The following is a 22,487-nucleotide window of genomic DNA, read 5'->3' as shown; positions in this document are numbered from 1 at the left end:
CCATCAACAGGTTCTACGTCACAATCACGCCCCCACAAGAGTAAGCTTCTAATTGGTTAACGCGGCGGGAATGTCCGCTGAAGTACAGATTCTCGAACTCGAGTGATTTGCGCAAAACGCGCGTTAAGTGCGTTAAACACGCAAAACGCTCAATTTGCGTCATTCGCGCCATTCGCACCGTGCCATTTGCACAATTCATGTCATTCGCGGCACGTCATTCATGCGTATTGCGCCGCAGGATGTCTATTCGTGTGTTTGCATTGACTCAACATGTAAATCACTCGCGCTTGACCTGCGTTCCGCGTCTGGTGTGAACGTAGCATGCTGCGTTCACACCAAACTCGGAACGCGTGGATAAATTGTGCTTTTCGCACGTAAATAGCCTCGTGAACATTTGAGGTTACTCGCTTCATTCGCGCGTCAAACCCCGCTTCATTCGCGTGTCAAATTCACTTCAGAATAGACGCGGATTCGCGTGTTAAGCGCGTCAAATGTGCAAAATCCTCAATTCGCGTGTGTGTGAAGCGTGACTCTAGCTTCATAGCTAAATGGCTAACATAGATTTTGTGAAGAAAATAACAGTGTTTATGTGCTTTATGAAGGATGATAAACAGCGTCGATACGTTTAGGGCCGTGTCTGAGTCCACTACATCCTTTCAGAGGTGCATCCAGCTCTTTAAGCTTAAAGACTCCTCCAGAAACTGAACCTGGCTGATGGAGGTTTTCAGCGGTGCTTCTGACTGAGCCCAGCCCAGTTTAATGAACTTCTTGTCGGTGTCTGCTGGCGGATTTCCCCTAGGACGCCGAAAACAGGCGATACGTCACAATCACACCCCCACAAGAGCAAGCCCCTGATTGGTTAACGCGCCGCAAATGTCCGCTTGAAGTTCAGATTTTCGAACTTGAGTGATTCTCGTCATTCGCGCCGCGCCATTCGCGCGTATCGCGCCGCAGAATGTCTATTCGCGCATTTGCATTGACTTAGCATGTAAATCACTCGCGCTTGACGCACGTTTCGCGTCTGGTGTGAACGCAGCATAAGTCATGCAATTGAAGGCTATTCCTACAAATATACTTGTGAACTTAAGTCATTTTTTCTGCTCACATTTACTAACTAACAGAATGTTTTCTCTGCTAGTGCTACACCATGAACTGTAAAAAGAAACTTACATTACAAGAACTGGCAGCTGTGGTTGCCAGAATATTAGCATTGAAAATAAATCAAGGATTAGCTAATGCAATTAACAATTATCAACAATAGATGCAACATTAAAATCTAATCTACATAACTGATGAGACAAATATCTGAGAATAACCCGAGTAATGTTGACCGTAAACGTTATAAGAGTCTTGCTGTGAAACTACAGCCAGTTATTTAGAGTTAGGTAAGGGAAGTCATTGTGTTTATTACTGTTAAAATCACAGATGCTTTTTTATAGTGGCATTCTTTACCTAAATGTGCTCTTCAATATACAGTTGAAGTCAGAATTATTATCCCTTCTGAATTATTAGCCACTCTGTATATCCCCCCTCAATTTCTGTTTAATGGAGAGCAGATTTTGTCAACATTTCTAAACATAAGAGTTTTAATAACTCATATCTAATAACTGATTATTTTATATTTTCCATGATGTCAGCACATAAAATTTGACTAGATATTCTTCAAGACACTGCACAGCAAAATCTGAGTAAATGTGACTTAGATTAGATAGTATTTGGTCCTCTCTAAATTGAGTTAAATTTACTCAAGTTAATGAGACAGTGACTACATTTACATGGACATCAGTAATCGAATTATTTAATATTTAAATAATATTAAAATATTTAATATTATAGTTTTATATAGTTTTATAGTAATAGTTTTTCAATATTTAAACCCAATCGATTTTTCACTGGCGTCGTCAAGCTGAAGAGGATGCAAAATCACTCTTTTGACGTTAGATGGCGCTGCACAACTTTAAGCTTCTGATGCCAGTTTATAACACAGAAGAAGAGGAGGAGAGGAAGCTCACACGCTTGTTGTTAAAGTTACTGGTGACTCGAACAAGCATGGATGGTTCAAGCAGCAGCTCCAGCTCTAGCGATGAAGAAATGATTAGTGTTCACACGAGTAAGCAGCTACACGTTGATGTACTTTATTTAGTCACGAGGCGTTAAACGTCGACAGAAAACGTGAGCAAAAAACGTCCCGGTGTGCACGGGCATTATGACTAAGCTGTGTACATGAGTTGCTTTTTGAGTGTTACTCTCCTGTTTTACATGTTATAATAATTCGATAAATGGTGGTCACCGCACCATTCACATTCAATTTTGGATGTTTAATTTTTAATTTGTTGACTTCCACTGCAGTTTGGCACTTTCACTTTCATTTACAATCATTTCCTGCACGCCCTCCATGACAAACGAGATATTGGATGCAACTATGAACTGCTGGTGGAAGAGTGCTGTTTTAATGCAAGTTCATACCGCATGCTGAATGGAAGAAAAAACACCTCCGCATTTCACGATGCAGTTGTCTGTGGTCTGCACTGACTGAATAAGGTGCAAAGAGTGTTTAACAGCTGTGTTTGTGTATGTGTTTCCTGTTGCAAAATGCAGTGAAAGTCCTATCATGACGGTAATAGTTCGATTAAGGTGTTTAATAGGGGTGTCAAAATTAATAGTTTTTTCGGTGCACCGCGATGCAGACGCGGACAATTCGGTATCGATTCAGTAATAATCATAACCGGTTATTATGTCGTGACGTCATTTATCTCCTATGCGCTCTGTCACGAGGGAGGTGAGCGTGAGTATTTACAACACTCAGCCAACTCAGGGCCGGCCCGTGGCATAGGCACCATAGGCAAATGCTTAGGGCGCTGTATATCCAGTGGGTGCCAGAAATGAGCGCGCTTCAGTTGGTTTTGTTTTCGATTTTCCTGACACACATTCAGTTATAGACGGCAATAACTCAAAAAACGCTTACCCTAAAAAGATCTAAAGTGTGTTTCCTACAAAAAGACAAAGCTGGTTATGTTTCACAGCTGTCTTTCTTTTTTTTCGCTCGACATTACGAGCACTGCTCCGTTTAAGCCCTCGCAGTCTGCGTTTACTTTAGCCGGCAGAGCTCGCGCTGAGAGGAGCTCTCAGTAAGGGACCGTCGGAAAAGTGCTTGTTTTTTTCGTTTTTTCTTTTTTTCCGTTTTTCTGCTCCGCTCAGCGCGAGCTCTCCCTGTTGCAAGGGCTTAAGTGTGTGTGTTTGTGTGTTTGTGTGTGCGTGTGCGTTTGTTTGTTTGATGCTGTCTATGTTTGTGTATGTGTTTGAATGAGAGACAGTGTGTTTATACAGACAGCATGTTATAGCCTCCCCCCTAAAATATAACACTGTATATGGAAAGCATCGTCAGTGCACCGAGATATCGAATTGAACTGAATCGATGGCATGATAATCGTAACCGAACCGTGAGACCAGTATAGGTTCACACCTCTTGTGTTTACATGTCTGCTCTGCACTACAATAATGCGACTAAAATCGGCAGACTCCACATGTCCTAATTCCATTTCTCTTTAGTTCGATAGTTATGACCTTTAGTTCTCTTTAGTTATGACATTAATTTGATTAAATCAAAAATCGCCAATGGCTCGCATGGTTCAGGATTGGTAGAGCTACTCATCGATGAATTTGCTCTTCAGTGTTTGAACTCTCAGTAATGATTAAATCACACTGAACTGAGCTAAACTGAACTGAACTTAAACACTAAAAAACACTGTTCCAGTTACTATGACCATTTATGTGAAGCTGCTTTGACACGATCTACATTGTAAAAATTCTAAATTGAATTGAATTGAAAAATCGCTGTTTACACGGTCGACTCTTAATCAGAGTATTGTTTTAATCGCATTAACATTGAATTATCTATGTAAACGTAGTCAGTGAAGGAATAAATAGGTGATGATTGAGCCCTGATGATGAAACACAAAACTACAACTGACTTCAGTCACAGCTTTAGATGAAATCAGCTGAAATATAAAACACTGAATCTCTCAAAATCTCAGCAGAGGATCATTAAGCATCTCAAAAACAGCAGCTTTACTAATTACCAACCTGTTTGCCCTTATTTAAAGAGGGACCAAATACTGAGAACTGAGTACATTTCACTCAGAGGATTTTGCTGTGTAGTGTTCAGCTTAAAGGGACATTTAAAGGATTAACTAGGTTAATTAGGGTAAAGTTAGGGTAATTAGGCAAGCCATTGTATAAAAGTGGTTTGTTCAGGAGACAATCCAAAAGTAATATTGTTTAAGGGGGCTAATAATATTGACCTTAAAATGGGTTAAAAACAATTAAAAACTGCTTTTATTTTAGCCAAAATAAAACAAATAAGACTTTCTCAAGAGGGAAAAATATTAAAGGAATTTTTCACTGTATTTCCTGAATCTTTTCAACATCATAAAAAAAAAAAAAAAAGATTAATAGGAGGGCTAATAATTGTGACTTGAGCTGTAGTGTGTGTTCTCTGTGAACCTGCTATCAGCTGCACATTCCTATCAATAGTGAAGTAGAGATGAGCACGTTCACCCTGAGCAGACAGCAGAGACGAGCTTGTTCACTTCTGAGGATCTCTTTAATTGGACAGCGATGAAAATGCTTCTAAGCTGTATGAAGACGTGCCATTAGAAAGATCTCTAGGGGAGAAATTCTGCCCAAACTGTTTCAAGCTTCTTCTTAGGACTAGTAGAAGAGCTTCTGATCGGTCTGTAGGGACTGTTCATAGACGTCATGTTCACTTTTGTTTGTGAGAAGATATATATAGCTGCTTATTTGAATTCAGTCTTTTTTTTCTTGCTCTTGCAACTTTTTACTGAGAGTTTAAGCATAGTCGTTTGTTTTAAAAAGTTTACAAAATATTATAAATTATAAAATATAATAAAATAGATTAACACTCTAGTCTAGTTTATGTACTGTTAGTCTAACACTAGTCTCCTGCTCGGAAAGTGCACATAATTATTTTATGTTTGAAAGATTGAATTGAATTGAATTGAATTGAATTGAATTGAATTGAATTGAATTGAATTTAATTTAATTTAATTTAATCTTTTAATTAGTTTTAATTAATTACTTAATTAATTATCTTTTTGTTTTTTATTTTTTTAATTATTTATTTTGATTTATTTGTTTATTTGTATTTTATTAACTTTTTATTTATTTATTTATTCATTTTCTTTTCTTTTTTTTGAAAGAATAAGTGTGTAGTTTGATATTTACATTAAATATCTATGTTACATTGATTTATTCCACCTGCATATTGGGACGTTAGTGTAACAAATGCTATTTAAAACCTTAAATTAAACCTTTTGCTTACATGTCAACGTGTATAAAGAGCACTTTTGTAAATTTTATATCATGCAGACACTAAAATTGCATGTCTAATATCTAAAATAGCCTTGCGAAGAAATTAGGACAGCCTATTGAACTGAATGGTTTTCCATATCAGGAGATAATAAAAGACTATATGGTCCTTGGCAGGTCTTAAAGTGTGTAAAATAACACCACAGGTGAACAACATCACATGACATCACAGACTCTGTCATTAAATATTTAACACAATTAAATAAAGTCAAGAAAGAGAAGTCATGGATGACAAACTTATGCTCCACTTTTAGCAGTAATGACTTCAAGTCTTGCTCTGCCAGGCTTTGTTTATCTTTGTTTAGATGTTCATCTGTTTTTTTTCTTCTAAATTTTAAGACCTGCCAATGATCAGACTATCAGGAATTCATTGGGTGTCCTAACTTTTTCACATGACTGTGTTAAATAATCCTGTTTTATTGAAAAAAGCCTGTAAGAAACAGCATGCAATCACTGCCGATCTCCGCTGTGTTTGTTCTGAACTGTAGGGAAAGTATTTGCTTGCTCAACTAAGTGCTCTGTGTGCAGTTGTGCTCTAAATGTAAAGGTTAAAAGAGCTGAACATGTGCCAGAGCTGCGAACACATGCTGGCAATCTGAGCACGCTCTATTAGACTGACATTCTGAATCAGCTCCGCTTCATACAAACTGTTAACAGCAGCACAGACTTATTGTTGCTGACTTTTTTGTGCATAAACTGCAGTTTCGTGGTAAAATAAACACTGGGGGGCAGTATGACGACAACAACTTTAGTTCTTTCACACACCAATGATATTTACAGGAACATACTATTGACGAATATAGGATTATTTCCATGCAGTTCTTTGCACAACAGCAAATAAACACCAAATAAAAACTTAACACTCTATTATTAGTATTGAATACATTTGCATCTTCTATCTCCATATGAAAACTTTACTCCATAGCTCACTTCCACAAAAACAAAAAACGACATGGTCGCAGTACACTTTTCTCAGACGTTTGCTTCTGAAAACACTATTGGTTGGGTTTAGGGAAGGATTTAGATCAGTGGTTCGCCAGCTGATCTGAACAACGAGCCTTGTTTTGTCATAGCACAAGAAGGCCACATGTCTGAAACACACAACAAAATTTAAAAAATACCATATTTCAGATTTACACGAATATACACAGCACCCTCTGGTGGATTGGAGATCTGAAACGTGCAACAAAAACATACCCGGATTCACAAAAATAAACAAAGCATCCTGTAGTGGATTTTCCATCTGAACTGTTCGACAAAAAGTATCCTAAGTAATGTATTACAGGTTCACAAAAGTGTACACGGCGCCCTCTAGTGGAGTTGCCATCTGAAACGTGCTATAAATATACCCTTAGTAATGTATTACAGATTCACAAAAATAAACAGGCCCTTTAGTAGATTTGTCATCTGAAGTGCAGCAAAACGTACCCTAAATAACACATTACAGATTCACAAAGGTGTACACAGCACCCTCTTGTGGATTTGACATCTTAAACATACAACAAAATGTGCCCCAAGTAATGTTACAAATTAAAAAAAGTGTAGACAGCACCGTCTAGTGAATTTGACATCTAAAATGTGCAGCAAAATGTACCCTAAGTAACATATTACAGATGCACAAAAGTATATACAGCCCCGTCTGGTGGATTTTACATCTGAAACGTACTACAAACCAATACGCAATGTATTTAAGATAAAAAAGTGTAGACAGCGCCTTCTAGTGGATTTGACAACTGAAATGTGCAACAAAACATACCCTAAGTAATGTATTATATTCGCAAAAATGTAGATGGCGCCCTCTTTTGGTTTTATTGTCTTAAACATGTAATGATAAGTACCATACATAACAGTTAAAAATCAAGAGAAAAGAGCATCACCTTCGAATTTTAGATTCACACAGATTTAGACAGCGCCCTCTAATGGATTTGTGATCTGAAACATACACTGAAAAGGACCCTAGGTTACATTACAGTTTGGCAGAAACATACTACAAAACGTACCCTATGCCATGTATTTCAGATTAAGAAAAAGTGTAGACAGCACCCTCTAGTGGATTTGACCTCTGTAACGTGCAACAAAACTTAAACATAGTGGAACAGATATGCAATCAAAATATCCTAAGTAACTTGTATTACAGTTAATGTTTTTAAAATTTGCAAAACATAAACACAGCGCCCTCTTATGGATTAAATATTTAAAATGTACAGCAAAACATACCACAAGGATTTCAGATTTACAAAAAGTCTAGACAGGGTCCTCTAGTGGATTTGACATCTAAAACAAACAGCAAAACGTACCCCAAGTAATGAGTTAAAGATTAAAAAAAAGTCTAGACAGCGCCCTCTAGTGGATCTGACATCTGAAACGTGCAACAAAACACACCCTAAGTAATGTATTACAGATTTGAAAAAATGTAGACAGCACCCTCTAGTGGATATGACATCTGAAACGTACAGCAAAATTTAATATGTTTTTTTATATTTAAATGTGTTACAGATTCAAATAAAAAAGTAGACAGCACCCTCTGGTGGATTTGACATCTGAAACGTGCCAGAAAACATACCCGTAGCTATGCATTTTACATTTTGCAAATATGTAGACTGAGGAACGTATTTACAGTGAGCCTGGGCTGGTTAATAGATGAACATGGCTGCAGCGATCATGCCAGTATAAGTTTCATTCCTATTCAAGAGACGTCAAACCTGGAGTTGAAAGCACTGCCAAGCGTTTGTAAAGTCTCTATTAATATCTAAAGTTGTCTTGCGCTGTTTCTGCTTCAGAACTGCAGGAGTCTGGAAAGCATTTCTGGCCTGTATCTTCAGATAACAGTGTTCATACGAGCCGTCTGACACTTCCCAGAGAGCAGGTTTCCCCCAAAACCACACAAAGCCTCCATTCACAGCTGGAATCTAAACACAGATTCTGAACAGATTAGAGGAAAAAACTGCACTCGATGACAAAGATTGGTGGAGGAACGTCCCTGAAGATGCTTTATTGATCACTGCTGTCTTTTTTAGCTCCTGTCACAAAATGCAGCAAAAATTCTACTCGATGGTAATAGTTTGATTGCAGTGTTTACATTCAGAGAGCAGCATTTACAGTGGATCTACCTTTCAGCACACAATATTGTAGTGATATTAACGTACTGTAAACTGAGTAACTCAATCATTTTGACTAAGGTCTGTCTTCAAAAACTGAAAGAGTACTGCTGACGATAGGAACTAACTTTGCCTCTGAATAAACTAACAAAGACCTTTGATCGCTCACTTACCAAAAATGTAGAAACAGGACAATCAACATCAAGGATAACCGCATCTTTTTTAAAAGAAGACGAGCAGCAAATCGGGATTTCACCATTTTCAGATTTGAATAGCTCTCAGGTAAAAAATGTTTCTTACAAATATATTTCTGTCGAGTGTTTGTAGTGCACTGTTATCCACACATTAGTCCAGCTGTGCTCTCATAGCGGAGAAATTGAAAACAAAACCTTCGTTACAGCACATTTATAAACGCAACACTGACGACCCACGTCTCCAAACAATTCTTCCACCATTTCTATTAATTTCTTTTTACTGTTGTTTTAAACACAACGTGGTGTCTCTCTGCTGTCTAAACACTGTAATGCCGAGTTCAGGCTGCATGATTTTCAAAGTAGTCGTGTCACAGATGTTTTCACACTGCATGACTATCTGGGCTAGCGTTTTGTCTCTGCTTTGTTTACACTGCAAGATGGATCAGTGACAGGGGGTTTCACATTGCATGACTTTACTATAGGAAGAATCGCCGACAAGTTCGTCCAAACTACGTCTCACAGCCCAAAATATGTAGTATATCTGTTGTTATTAACTACATCATGAGAAGGAAGCCTTTAATGGGGTAGAAAATGTTCATATGTGCTCACCTGGGTTTGAAGGGAATTAGCCCTTAATTAATAGTTATTTTCAGTCAAAACTCAATTCACACGGCGTGATTTGAATTGCCGACAACACCAGATATTCAGCACGCCAAATATCTCACAGGCATCGGCGACTCATCTGCGATTCTCTCAGATCGTGTCTTGGAATGTTCATACTGTGTGATTGTCACTCACGTGCACGATTAAGGAAATTTGCACAGAATATATATTCAGATATTGCAGGAAAGTACATTGTGATGCTTTAAAGAACAGTGTAGGAGATTTAGCTGCTCTTTAATCTTCTCATATTTATGAAAACATTTGAAGTTATAAAGCAGCTGTGTCCTTGAAAAAGACATCATAGTGTCATTAGAAACTGAATTGGAAATGACCTTATTTTAATATCGTGAGTCGTGAACTGAGGTGGGCCGGTCTAAGGCTTGAAACTCCATGACTGAAAAGGAGTCCCACTCTGGCCCTGGATAACGATAACATTAAAAATAGCATTTATCGACTGATAACAATATGGCCGCTGATATATCCTGCATCCCTAAATAATAATACATATATTTTGAATGCATTATAGATCCAAGACCAGTTACATAATAATCACACAATTATTATACAATTACATTTAGATGCATGACACTCTTCATCCTGACCTTAAATTGATGTTAGATTTTTTTACAGTGTGGCGCAGTTATTAGAAATTATTTTTAGATCCATCATGTATGACGTCTCCATCCTGATGTTGAATTGTGAGTCTCCATCTCTTAGCAATCAGACCCACACAGATGCTGCAGAAAGACATTGACTGACACTTGCGGTCAGGATTAGTGACGTCACGCAGACAGTTGTGCCAAAAACAACACCAAAGCAACCAAAGGTGAAGGTGTCACCCCTGATGGATGACCCATACTGCACTGCATCTGGGAGCAATACAGTGTAATTACAAATAAATGAGGATGTATCATTTCCTGGATTAGCGCAGAGCTTGTCAGACTGCAGTTTTGTTAACACATTCGCCCATTAATTGCAATAAATCGCTTATTGAGTTTTGGCTGAAGGGCGGGAAACTATGATCACACCTCATTCGCTGTGCATGCAATTATATTTTATATAGTAAACAGCGTGGGCTCCCGGGGGCCCGATCGGGAATCACAGCGAATCGGAAAAGTAGTTAACGCCTGGCAGAGTCCATCTGACTGTACTGATATTTGGAAATAATTGCTTTGGGGTTTGACGTTACCACAGGCTGTCGTTGTGAACTGTTGCTTTACACAGCTGTCTCAGTGACAAAAATAAAGTCTAAAACATCCCCGAGCCAAAGAAATGAAGTGAAATATAATCCAAATTCAACACCTTGAAGCTACCAGGTGACGCTTCTAGTTAAGAGAGGGATTTGTTGATATTAAAACTAGAGCTGCACAGTATGTTTCAATTCTCTCACATTATTTATTACTTTAATAGATGCAAAACATCTGACCTGATCACAAAATAATACCCCTTTAAAGTGAATTCATTCATTCATTCGGTTCATTCGCCACAGCGTAATGAACCACCAACTATTCCAGCATTTGTCTCCAGCCGGGAGTCGAACCAGCGACCTTCTTACTGTGAGGCCGCAGTGCTAACCACTGAGACAATGCACCGCTTGTAAATTCAGTCAGTAATTAGTTTTTATACAGTGTTCAGCACCCCGTCAGATCTCTCTGTAATTATCTGTAGATTATCACTCATTTGCAGGCTCTCTGGAGTCTCTGTGCATTTGCGGGAGACTAACGAAACTTCCGGTAGACTTGGGATGTCTGTTGAATGACTTCCCGCCCTGCTCATAATTCTCTTTATATAGCCTTATGCCTATTACATATCCATAAAACACTGTGATATAACCGGGCACAGATCGTTTCGCTTTCTCACTACAATCGATCCACTCCAGAGTTCGTTTCAATTAAGCCGAGACCAACTCATTCAAGTGATCTCGGAGCGATTGTTTTGGCGCGGATTCGAGAACGATTGCTGGTTTCACATTTGCCAAACGAACCGCTCTAACTGGGCAAACGAGACAGGTTCCCAAACAAAAGTGTAGGTGTGAAAGCAGCCTTAGTTTATTATAGTTTTTAAAACTTTTAAAACATTTGTTCAGTTTTTATTTTAAAGCTTTTTATTTATAAGTTTATGTTGGGAAAAAAAAACGTATGGATACAAGTTGAGCGTGCTTGTTTTTACACAATATTTAAAATACTGATCTAAGAAATAAAATCTAAAATATTTTAATTGTTTATTATTAATGTATAATTGTATTATTAAATGTATTAAATTATAAGAATTTTTTTTGATTGGTCAGATAAAAATCTTTTCCATCTGGACCATTTGAAATATTCATCAGCCTTTTCCCATTATGTAAAATTTCATATAATGGTCTTAAAAATGTCTTAAAATGTCTTAAAGTCTTAAATTTAACTTGGTGGAACATGTAGAAACCCTGGCTATTGCACCATATGTCAGCATGTTTGTCACTAGGCTATTGTGCCGACTTTTTTTTTTTGGACTTTTCCCAGTTTCTGTTTAACAGAGTTTTTTAACACATTTCTAATCATATTAATAATAATAGTTTCAATACCTCATTTCTAAAAAACTGATTTCTTTTTATATTTGCCATGATGACAGCACATAATATTAGACTAGGTATTCTTCAAGACACTAGTATTCAGCTTAAAGTGACATTTAAAGGCTTCACTGGGGTAATTAGGGTAAAGTTAAGCAAGTCATTGTATAACAGTGCTTTGTTCTGGAGACAATCCAAAACTAATATTGCTGAAGGGGCTAATAATATTGATGCATTTAAAACATTAAATACTTCTTTATTCTAGCTGAAATAAAACAAATAAGACTTTCTCCAGAAGAAAAAATATTATAGGAAATACTGTAAACAATTCCTGAATCTGTTCAACTTCATCTGGGAAATATTTAACAAAGAAATAAAATTCACAGGAGGGCGAATCATTCTGACTTCAACTGTATGTGTTGCAGAAAAACAATATATTGCAATGTCAGTTTTTCATACATATGGTGCATCATCCCTAACTGGAATGAAGGATTGCAGGATGAATGGCGTGTTGTTTTATCATCATGTTTTCCTGCTAATCTCCATCCACTCACTGTAAACTTTTATCTTATCTCCGTCGTTGAGTCTGTTTCTCTCTCTGACTCGCCCTTGATCTTATTCAAGCCGTTTATTTCCTCTAAGCGGAGCTGAATAATGTTATCTTCTGCATATCACGGCTCAGCTTTTGATTTGAAGCTGGAGTCTCTGAAAAAGGACGGTCATGTTCTTGTTCAGTCCTAATGGTGGGTTTGATTTTAAGCTCTTTCACACACTGACAGATGGTCACTAATAGAGTTAAAGCATAGATTTATAATACGTTCAGAGTTAATGTGGGTTCAGTGATTCATTCTCAAGTTCATTTGTGTTTTAAAATGATTTTGGATAAGGTGTGCATGGTATTTCAATGGATGGATCTGATATTACACACTTTTCTAGTAGATTAAACTAGTGTGAAAACACAGTGTGTGTCAAAAAGATTAAAGTAAGAATATTACAATGACATCATGACGAATGTACATCTAGACTGCATTACACACAGATGTACTGTTTTGGTTGTGAAGTAAATAATTAATATTGCATAATATACATTATTTGGGCTTTACATTGTATTAAATTGGTTGACTTTAGCTTTTTAATGCTGTAGGTAAAATAAAAAGTATGCATTAATTGTGTTTATGTATTAATAAGGAGCATTTCAGCTTTAAAAAATATATTTTGTAATGCTTTTAATGCATTTAAAGGAATATTTTACCCAAAACTAGACATTTATTCACTATTAAGTCATCATCAAGTGGTTTTTCTATTGAAAACATAGGTAAATAGTTAGAATAATGTTTGAAACTGGTTGCTCTTGGATGAAAAAAAAAAAAAACTGTGGAAGTCAATGGTTACCGGTTTTCAACATTCTTCAAAATATCTTCACTTGTCTTCAAAAGAAGAAAGAAACTCAGATATATGAAGGGTGAATAAATGCTGACAGACGTTTTATTTTTGGATTTTTAACCTCATTGCTAAGTTTGCTCTGTTTTCTTGTATGGACTGAAATGCTGAAACGTTGATTGATCTGGTTGGATTTAATGGCTTGTTTTAAGGCTCAACTCTTTAGTGTGTAATTGCGAAACACTTCTGAACTCCGGCCACTGCTGAATGAGCTGTTGCTGTTTCTCATTTTCATATTAGTCGCTTTGACAGTGAAAGTTTTGTTTCTAGTTTTCAAGAATTTTAATGAGAAAGTTTTTGCAGAGCTCTTGGCTGCTTTAAACCGACCGGCTTCAGAAAGCAAAACTATTGTATTTCAGTTGTGACCGTATCAGATTAAATGTGAAAAATCATTGACCGTTTTAGAGCTTCTTGATCGACATCAGTGCTGTGACAAAACCAGCCTAATCTCACGAGAAAACGTAAGTGGCTAATTCGTACATATTCGTACGAGTTCAGTTGTATGAATTGGTACGATTTTAAAAAGGAGGCGTGGCACCTAACCCCACCCCTAACCCCAATTGTCATTGGGTGATGAGCAAATCGTACTAAATTGTATGAATTAGATCATACGAATTCATACGAATTAGCCTCTAAATCAAAAAGTTACAAATTGCCGTGAGATTGTGTTGGACAAAACTCATTGTGAAGAAATACAATAATAAACATGTTTTCTGTAATGATACACATTATGAAGCATTATTCATAGGCATCATGTTGGATATTTTTCAATATGAAACAAAGTTTTTTTTTGCGTCCAGATGCACATTGATGATTACACACTACAAACAGATTGTGCCAAAAATTGGGATTTTTTTGTGTGTGTATGATCTGAAACATACAACAAAACATAGCCTGAGTAAAATATTTTCGATTTGCAAAAATGTACACAGCGCCCTCTTGTGGATTTGTGATCTGAGACGTACAACAAAATCAATGCTATCTCACAGCAATAGGTAAGTTTTCAATTTACTGGCTGATTCGTATTTATTTGTACAATCACATTCATACATTTTAGTACAATTTGTTCATCTCTCAAAAAGGGAAATGGTTAAAATTGGGGTTTGGTGGCATGCCTTTTAAAAATCATACATTTTCTTATGAATGCAGTCATATATTATTTGTACAAATTAGCCACTTTTCACACCATATGTAGCATAGTTACATTAGTTCGTGAGATTGGGCTGAACAAAACATTCTCAAACGTTTTTCATATTAGCAAAAATATAGACAGCGCCTTCAGTGGATTTGACATCTACAATGTGCAACAAACATAACATAAGTAATTTATTTCAAATTCACACAAATAAGCAGCGCCCTCTAGTGGAATTGACATCTAAAATGTGCAACAGAACGTACACTAAATTACATATTTCAAATTCACAAAAATAAACACAGCGCCCTCTAGTGGATTTGTCATCTAAAATGTGCAACAAACATTCCCTAAGTAACATATTTTAAATTCACACAGATTTAAACAGCGCCGTCTAGTGGATTTGACATCTGAAACGTGCAACAAACTGTACCCTAAGTAACATTTCAGATTCACACAAATATATACAGCACTCTCTAGTGGATTAGACATCTGAAACATGCAAAAAAAAAACGTACCCTAAATAATCCATTTCAAATTTACAAAAATAAACAGCGCCCTCTAGTGGATTTTTCATCTGAAACGTTCAACAAAACATACCCTAAGTAATCTGTTTCAAATTCACACAATTAAACAGCTCCCGTCTAGTGGATTTGTAATCTGAAACGTACAACAAAGCAAACCTTAAGTAATGTATTTCAGTTTCACAAAAATAAACAGCGCCCTCTAGTGGATTCAACATCTGAATTGTGCAACAAATCGTACTCTAAGTAATCTATTTCCAATTCACACAAATAAACAGTGCCCTCTAGTGGATTTGTGATCTAAAATGTACAACAAAACACACCCTAAGTAACATATTACACATTTGCAAAAAATAAACACAGCGCCCACTAGTGGATTTGAATCGTGCAACAAAACGTACCCTAATGTATTTCAGATTTACTATAAAGTAGACAGTGCCCTCTGGTGTATTTTTCATTGAAATGCACAACAAAATATCCCCTAAGTAACGCATTTAAAATTTACAAAAATGTAGACAACCGCTACTATTGTCCATGCAACAAGAAGTATCTGGAGCAACACATTTACAAAAATGCAGCCTGAGGCATGCTATTCCAATAAGCCTGGGTTGTATTAAACAGCCCAGATGCCATATGAGCCCTGACTTTAGGCGACAGACAAGTCCAGCAGTTAAAAGTAAAAATAAAAGTCATTTCAGTGCCAACTCCTTAACAGGATTTGTTTTAATAAATGCATGCCTGGTTTATATGATTATAAAAAGTGAATAACTCCCTCACAGTCGCTTTATTTTCAGCACGCACTGACCCGCTCCAAGAGATTTCGTTCCAGAATCAGATTTCTTTGAGCGGCAGGAAAGCTGATATTGGTCAGTTTGTGCAACGAAGCGCTCAGGTCAAACCAGAAATATGATTAATGATTAATGACGACACCGAAGACAATTTGCCAGACTATCAGCAAATGAATCTTCTTTATTTTTATGCACTGAGAAAATGTTTTGAGTTCTGCATCTGCGGTGAGCACGTCCAGAAGAGCCAGCTAAATATAATCCACAAATCTTTCTAAATCAAGCCGTAGTGGCACTCGGCACGCACTGCTCAAGCTAAAGATCTGTAGATTTGCTGTTGTGAATCTGGGCTTTTGTTGGAGTCATCAGCATTCAGAGCAGAGCTTGACTCCCCAACGGCCGTTTAGAGGCTTTTCTATTGGTCTGAATGGAGGATGCTGGGAAATTACAGCTCGGGTTCACTGCCAACTGGGTGAGCGTCCACCAGGCTTCGTGACCCCGACACAAAAGAGCAGATAAACAGGGTCCCGGCGGCCCCCGCTCCAGCCATCAGCTCTCATTTAACCCTACTCCGTCCTGATAATGAGAGCAGCCCAAGCGCACTCTACTGTAGTGCACAGAAAAGATGAATCCAGTGTTTGTGTGTGCTATTAATAGAGCTGAAGCAGTCTACTGTTTAGTGGCTGTCTTCAGTAAATTCAGGCTTACTTGTAGAGCTTAACACAATAATTATTGTTCCCAAAGGTCCTTACATTGACAAAATCATTGTCATTGTGTGCTAAACCTTTTTTTTTTTGCTTATAAAATTGTAAGAATAAATAAGACACACTCTTAGGGCACAGTTAAATATTTGGCTGAACAGATCAGCCGTTTTTGAAGTCTTCCTGCTGCAGGAATTAGGAGGTTTGCTGAAGGTGCAGCTGTCGTGCAGTGAGGGGTTTGCATCTTTAATAAAGTATGACAGTTTATGTTCATTGAACAGAAAGAATGATTAATAAATCCGTATGAAACAGTCTCCTAAGTCACATCTCGTCTTCAGTTTGGGGCTCAGGCAAAGAGGCTTAGCCCCAAACCACCCCCCCCCTTCCCCCTGTAGTGACGGGTTCAGTTTTTCTATTTACAAAGTCTGTTATGCGCTATGGCGTGGCACAACTGGCTCTTAAAGGCAATGGGAGATGAGACTCTGATTGGTTTATTCTCAAAACACACCTGTAACTGAGAATAAGCTCAACCCTTTAGACCACATGTGTCAATTACAAGGCCCGCGGGCCAAATGCGGCCCGTCAAAACTTTTAATCAGGCTCGACAACAAGTTTTTCTAATGAAGTTCAAGTGGTCCGCACTCGCTTTAAATATAAGGTCTGTGACAATTACAATAGTGATCAATTACAATCCTGCAACAAAACGTTCCCTAATGTATTTCCGATTTACTATAAAGTAGACAGTGCCCTCTGGTGTATTTTTCATTGAAATGCACAACAAAATATCCCCTAAGTAACGCATTTAAAATTTACAAAAATGTAGACAACCGCTACTATTGTCCATGCAACAAGAAGTATCTGGAGCAACACATTTACAAAAATGCAGCCTGAGGCATGCTATTCCAATAAGCCTGGGTTGTATTAAACAGCCCAGATGCCATATGAGCCCTGACTTTAGGTGACAGACAAGTCCAGCAGTTAAAAGTAAAAATAAAAGTCATTTCAATTAAATATAAGGACAATTACAATAGTGAGACACAGGGGGTGCTGTCGCGCTTCACCCTACTCTCTTTAACGCTGCACGCTTCATCTCTGTTTAGGAGCACATACTCATGCGGACAAATGTTCTATATAATGAAGCTGACCAAAACATCCCACAGATCCCGCCTCAGACCACCATATTATGTCTGTAATGAAGATAACCATGGCAAGGGACGTTACTCCTAGAATAGATGAGATTGTTTCTGTGAATAGATGCAGGGTGTCTGGTAAGTTAAAAATGACAAATTTTCTTAGGCTTGGCATATAAGCCTAGTGCAAGTGTCGGAGCAAAATAATCTAAATAATACAATTTCTTACCATTTATTTTTGACATAGGCCACCATTTATCTATAATAGCCTACTAATGAATATATTGCTTTATTTATAAATGTACTGTTTAACAGTTTCCCTCCTACTGTGCAGTTTTATGCTAATATTGGTTAGAGACCATCTTTCTGTGTTTTGATAGAGATGAAACCTGCTGTGACACAAATGTGGACTAAATTAAAATGACACGTGAAACCTTACTATTTTGATAAATATGGTTTAAGGAAGTGTTATAGAGATGTTATACAGTTGTTATTACACTTTTATTTTCTCCGATAAATACATTTAAAAAATGTTTATGTATGGCCCCTGACTTTATTCACAACACTCAGTGCGGCCCTTATCAAGGTTGGATTTGACACCCCTGCTTTAGACCATGCACAGCGGCACCGAGCGGATTTTTCCGTCCTTATATTAGCAAAAGTGAATTCTGACATGCCCTGTGCTTTGCACTTTGTGCTTGGATTGTCAAAATAGAGCCCAAAGAGAGATCCCAGTTTGTGTATCAACGGACTTGTGGCATGCGCGAGCTGGTTATAATAACTCTAGTCATCGTTACCTTTACATTTGCATGACTGTTTGCTTTATATAACTGAGAACGTAGTCCCAGTTAATGCGCGGCAGTTGAAAACTTAAGCCACAGTTATGTCTGTAATTAACAGTGAGGCTGTTTCTGTAGAGTCCGAATTCGCCTGTTCAATTACAGATAACAGGAAATGCCATTACTATAATTTTAATACTAGATATTTAATATTGAAATCAAATAAATATAGTATAATATTTAGGTTGATTTTAAGCTCATGGTCTACCTGCAGGATCACTGAGGCCCACTGGTGGACTGCGGCCCAACGGTTGAGAATCCCTGTTATAGATCATTATCCTGTTGTTGTGAGCTGAAGGGCAGATAAACGGCACAGACTGAACTGTGTTATGAGAGTAATGGACTGCAGCTCTATTAATAGCTCAGTGTAAGCAGTTCAGCAGCCCATACAAACAGCCATTACACTCCTTTCTGTGCACTACAGTGCACTAGGGCTGCTCTCACTATCAGGACGGCATGGTGTATGTGTGTGTGTGTGGGTCAATTTCAAAAAAGGGTTTCGTGCATCAAAACTATAAATATTGAATACAGCATATATATGAAACGTCATTGCAGAAACAGGTACAGTAACTTCCTGGATGTATTTAACATATCAAATAATAAGTTATCAAAGAAAGTCTGTTTATAAACGAAATAATCTATTTTTGCGAATGAACTCTTCATATTCAAGTTTCTGTATGTAAAAAAATAATAATAATTTTATCATTTTAGAAGTAAAACAGGTTTAGCTTACATTATGATAGTAGTTACCTGAAGACAGCCACTAAACTGCTTCAGGATAATTAACAGCCCATACAAACACTTTACAAACGTTTTCATCGACAGTAGAGGTCAGGACAGCATGGTGTATGTATCAAATACACTAGAGGGCGCTGTGTTTACTATTGTGAAACTGAAATACGTTACTTAAGGTTTGCTTTGTTGCACGTTTCAGATGTCAAATCCACAAGAGGGAGCTGTGTTTATTTTTTGCGAATGTGTAATACTTTACTTATAGTATGTTTTGTTGTAATTTTAAGGTCACAAATCCACCGGAGGGTGCTTTTTATTTTTGTGAATCTGAAATGCATAACTCATGGAATGTTTTGTTGCACGTTTCAGATCCTCCAGAGGGAGCTGTGTTTTTTTGTGAATGTGTAATATGGTACTTATTGTATGTTTTTTGTTGTAATTTTCAGATCACAAATCTGTTCTTTTTTATTTTTTTGAATCTAAAATACATTACTTAGGGAAGGTTTTGTTGCACGTTTCAGATGACAAATCCACAAGAGGGCACTGTTGTGTGAATTTGAAATATGTTACTTAGGGTACGTTTGGTTGCACGTTTAACAAACCATCTATAACAGGTAATAAGCCTGTTATAATATGTTATATTAGTTATAATAGTAATATGAATATAGTTATAATAGGAATAGTTAATAATAGGAATTTGTAATAAAAACTGTGTTTTTGTGTGTGTGTGTGTGTGTGTGTAACATCCCATCATGGCATCTGCGTTCAGTAAGTCAGGGAGTCATTAGCCTGATTTTAGCCGCCGCTGACAGTCTGTTCTCTTTATTTATGGCTATTTATTGCAGTCATTTCCAAGAGAGCGTTTTATTGCTATAATCAAAGCAGAAGCAGCTGTTCATCATGCGCTGTTCATCATCTCCACTGTACTTTCAGACGGTGTGATCAGGTGCGTCTCTAACCTTTAGTCTCTGCTAATGAGCATCTTTACTTTTGGAGAGCGACAAACATCCAGGATCTGTGCTGGCAGAGTAGAAGAGCAGATCAAGAAGCTTAAAGAGAAACTGACAGGACACCCAAAACACAAGTCTGTCATGTCAATCCAAAACTGCTTTACTTACTGCCTAAAGACATCATTGGCTCTTTTGCTGCCTGTTGCATTGTGTATTTGCATGTATCGGTCAATGTCAAAACTGGGGTTTCATGCAACAAAATTAAAAACCTTTAAATTATTTGTTTAATTTCGGCCAGATTAAAAGCAGTTTTGGCAGCTGATAATTCTTACTTCAACTGTAAGTACACAGTAGTTTAAACCACTTACATATAAAATGGGACCAATATTTGTGCTAACAAATTTCGGAACAAATCTTATTGCAGTAACACTTTCTATGCATCTCATGCTTATAATGAATTATAACTCTGTTTATAATATTTTTTAATCATTCTATAAATGTATCTATTGAGACACAACAAACATTAAACTATTATAAGGACAGTTAGTACAAATAATCTGCTAATTAACAGTTTGTGTGTTAAGTTTATTTATAGTTATGGATTGCATTATGGGATGTTGATCTCTGCTATGTCCACTTCTGATGTTGACAATTCAACTCAACAGTTTAACAAAGTGACTTTTTAACCCGGGCTCATTGTGGAAACGTAGCCCCGCGGACGTTTCTGCGGACCACGATTTACGTCCCGGGAGGTACATATTTGAGCGGTTTTTGTTTTCGCGGATCCGCGAGAGGCCGCTGTGCGCGCTTTTTCGCGTCTCGGGTGCCTCTCGGGATCGCGCCGTTCGCGCCCGCGCCGTTCTTGCGCGAAAAGCCGCCGGATCGGCCGACTCAGGCGCCCTCCTCTTCCTCCTCCTCCTTCCCTAAACCCGAGTGATGGTTCGCAAAAGCAGTCCAGAAAAAAAATTAAAAAGCCAAAGCCCTCGTCTTTGATTTCGACCGCGTTTTCGGATCCCGCCGCCTTGTCGCACTTATTTTTCGGATTCCGTTTTTCGTCTTACCTGATTTCCGGAACCGCTGTTCCCCGGACTCGATCCCGGTCGTCGTCCCCGCGGCCGGCTCCTCCTCCGGGGCCTCCGCTCCGCCGATGCAACGCTGTGAGCTAAGCGGACAAACTGGTTGCATCGGGAAAGTCCTCCACTCGGGAGGCGAGCGCGAAGAGGAGGGGCAGAGCGGCACCACACCGCCCCGCAGCGTTCGCTCGAAAAAAACTAAACGCGGCCTTACGTACCTCCGGCCACGTAAATCGCGGTCTCCAGAAACATCCGCGGGGCTACGTTTCCAGAATGAGCTTGGATTGTGACTTTTACTGACATTTTTATTTATTTATTTTTTTTTTTTGCAGCTTATGCCCTTCCAACCGCATCTCGGTACTGGGAAACACCCTTACACACTCATTCACACGCACCCTCATACACTACAGTTAATTTAATTAATCAATTCCCCTATAGCGTATGTGTTTGGACTGTGGGGGAAACCGGAGAACTCGGAGGGAACCCACGCCAACACAGGGAGAACATGCAAACTCCACACAGAAACGCCAACTGACCCAGCCGAGGCTTGAATCAGCGTGCGAGGTGACAGTGCTAACCACTGTGCCACTCTATAATGACTACTATTACATAATAATAATAGTCTGTTATTACCTAAAACTTTTAAGTAGCTTTAAAACGGTTTGAGTCTGCGTGAAACACTGACCTGACTGCATTACGAGGGTCAAGCAAACCCTGTATTTCCCTGCAGATAATGAGTGTGTGTGCGCGCGCGATCATCACTGTGTTCAAGCTTGTTGGCTCCTGCATTTTGTCCTTCACATATATGTTTTCCTCTTTTACGACGTCTAATGGAGCCGTAAAGTTGGTCGCCGCTCACTGAGCATGTGCACAAATATTTGCACACGAGTGAAGGACGGCAGAAGACACACACTCGTGTCCAGCGCGGCTCGTCCGAAAGCAGACTGTGAGAAAAGCACAGAGAGTCTCGTCTGGCATTTTTCACATTCCTGCTGTTCCCTGCTCATCAAAGACGTCTTGAGCTGACGCTGAACTCCGTCACACACACACACACACACACACACACACACACACACACACACACACACACACACACACACACACACACACACACACAAACAGATGAAGACAAATAGATACACACACACACACACACACACACACACACACGCAGAGAGAGGAATACGCACACACACCGAGAGATACAAATACACATATAAACATACACACACAAAGAGACACACACACACATGTACACACAAACACAGACTGACATACAAACACACACAC

General features: G+C 38.3%; 1 protein-coding gene across 1 annotated transcript in view; it reads left to right on the top strand.

Moving 5' to 3' along the window:
• The window catches only part of angpt1 (angiopoietin 1), a 363,643-nt gene that overhangs the window by 164,337 nt on the left and 176,819 nt on the right, over positions 1 to 22,487 (top strand). The gene's annotated exons all lie outside the window — the stretch shown is intronic.

Source organism: Danio rerio, chromosome 19 (genome assembly GCF_052040795.2).
Source record: "Danio rerio strain M-AB ecotype USA chromosome 19, GRCz13ab, whole genome shotgun sequence".
Classification (NCBI taxonomy): domain Eukaryota; kingdom Metazoa; phylum Chordata; class Actinopteri; order Cypriniformes; family Danionidae; genus Danio; species Danio rerio.
This window is presented reverse-complemented; position numbering and strand designations above follow the sequence as displayed.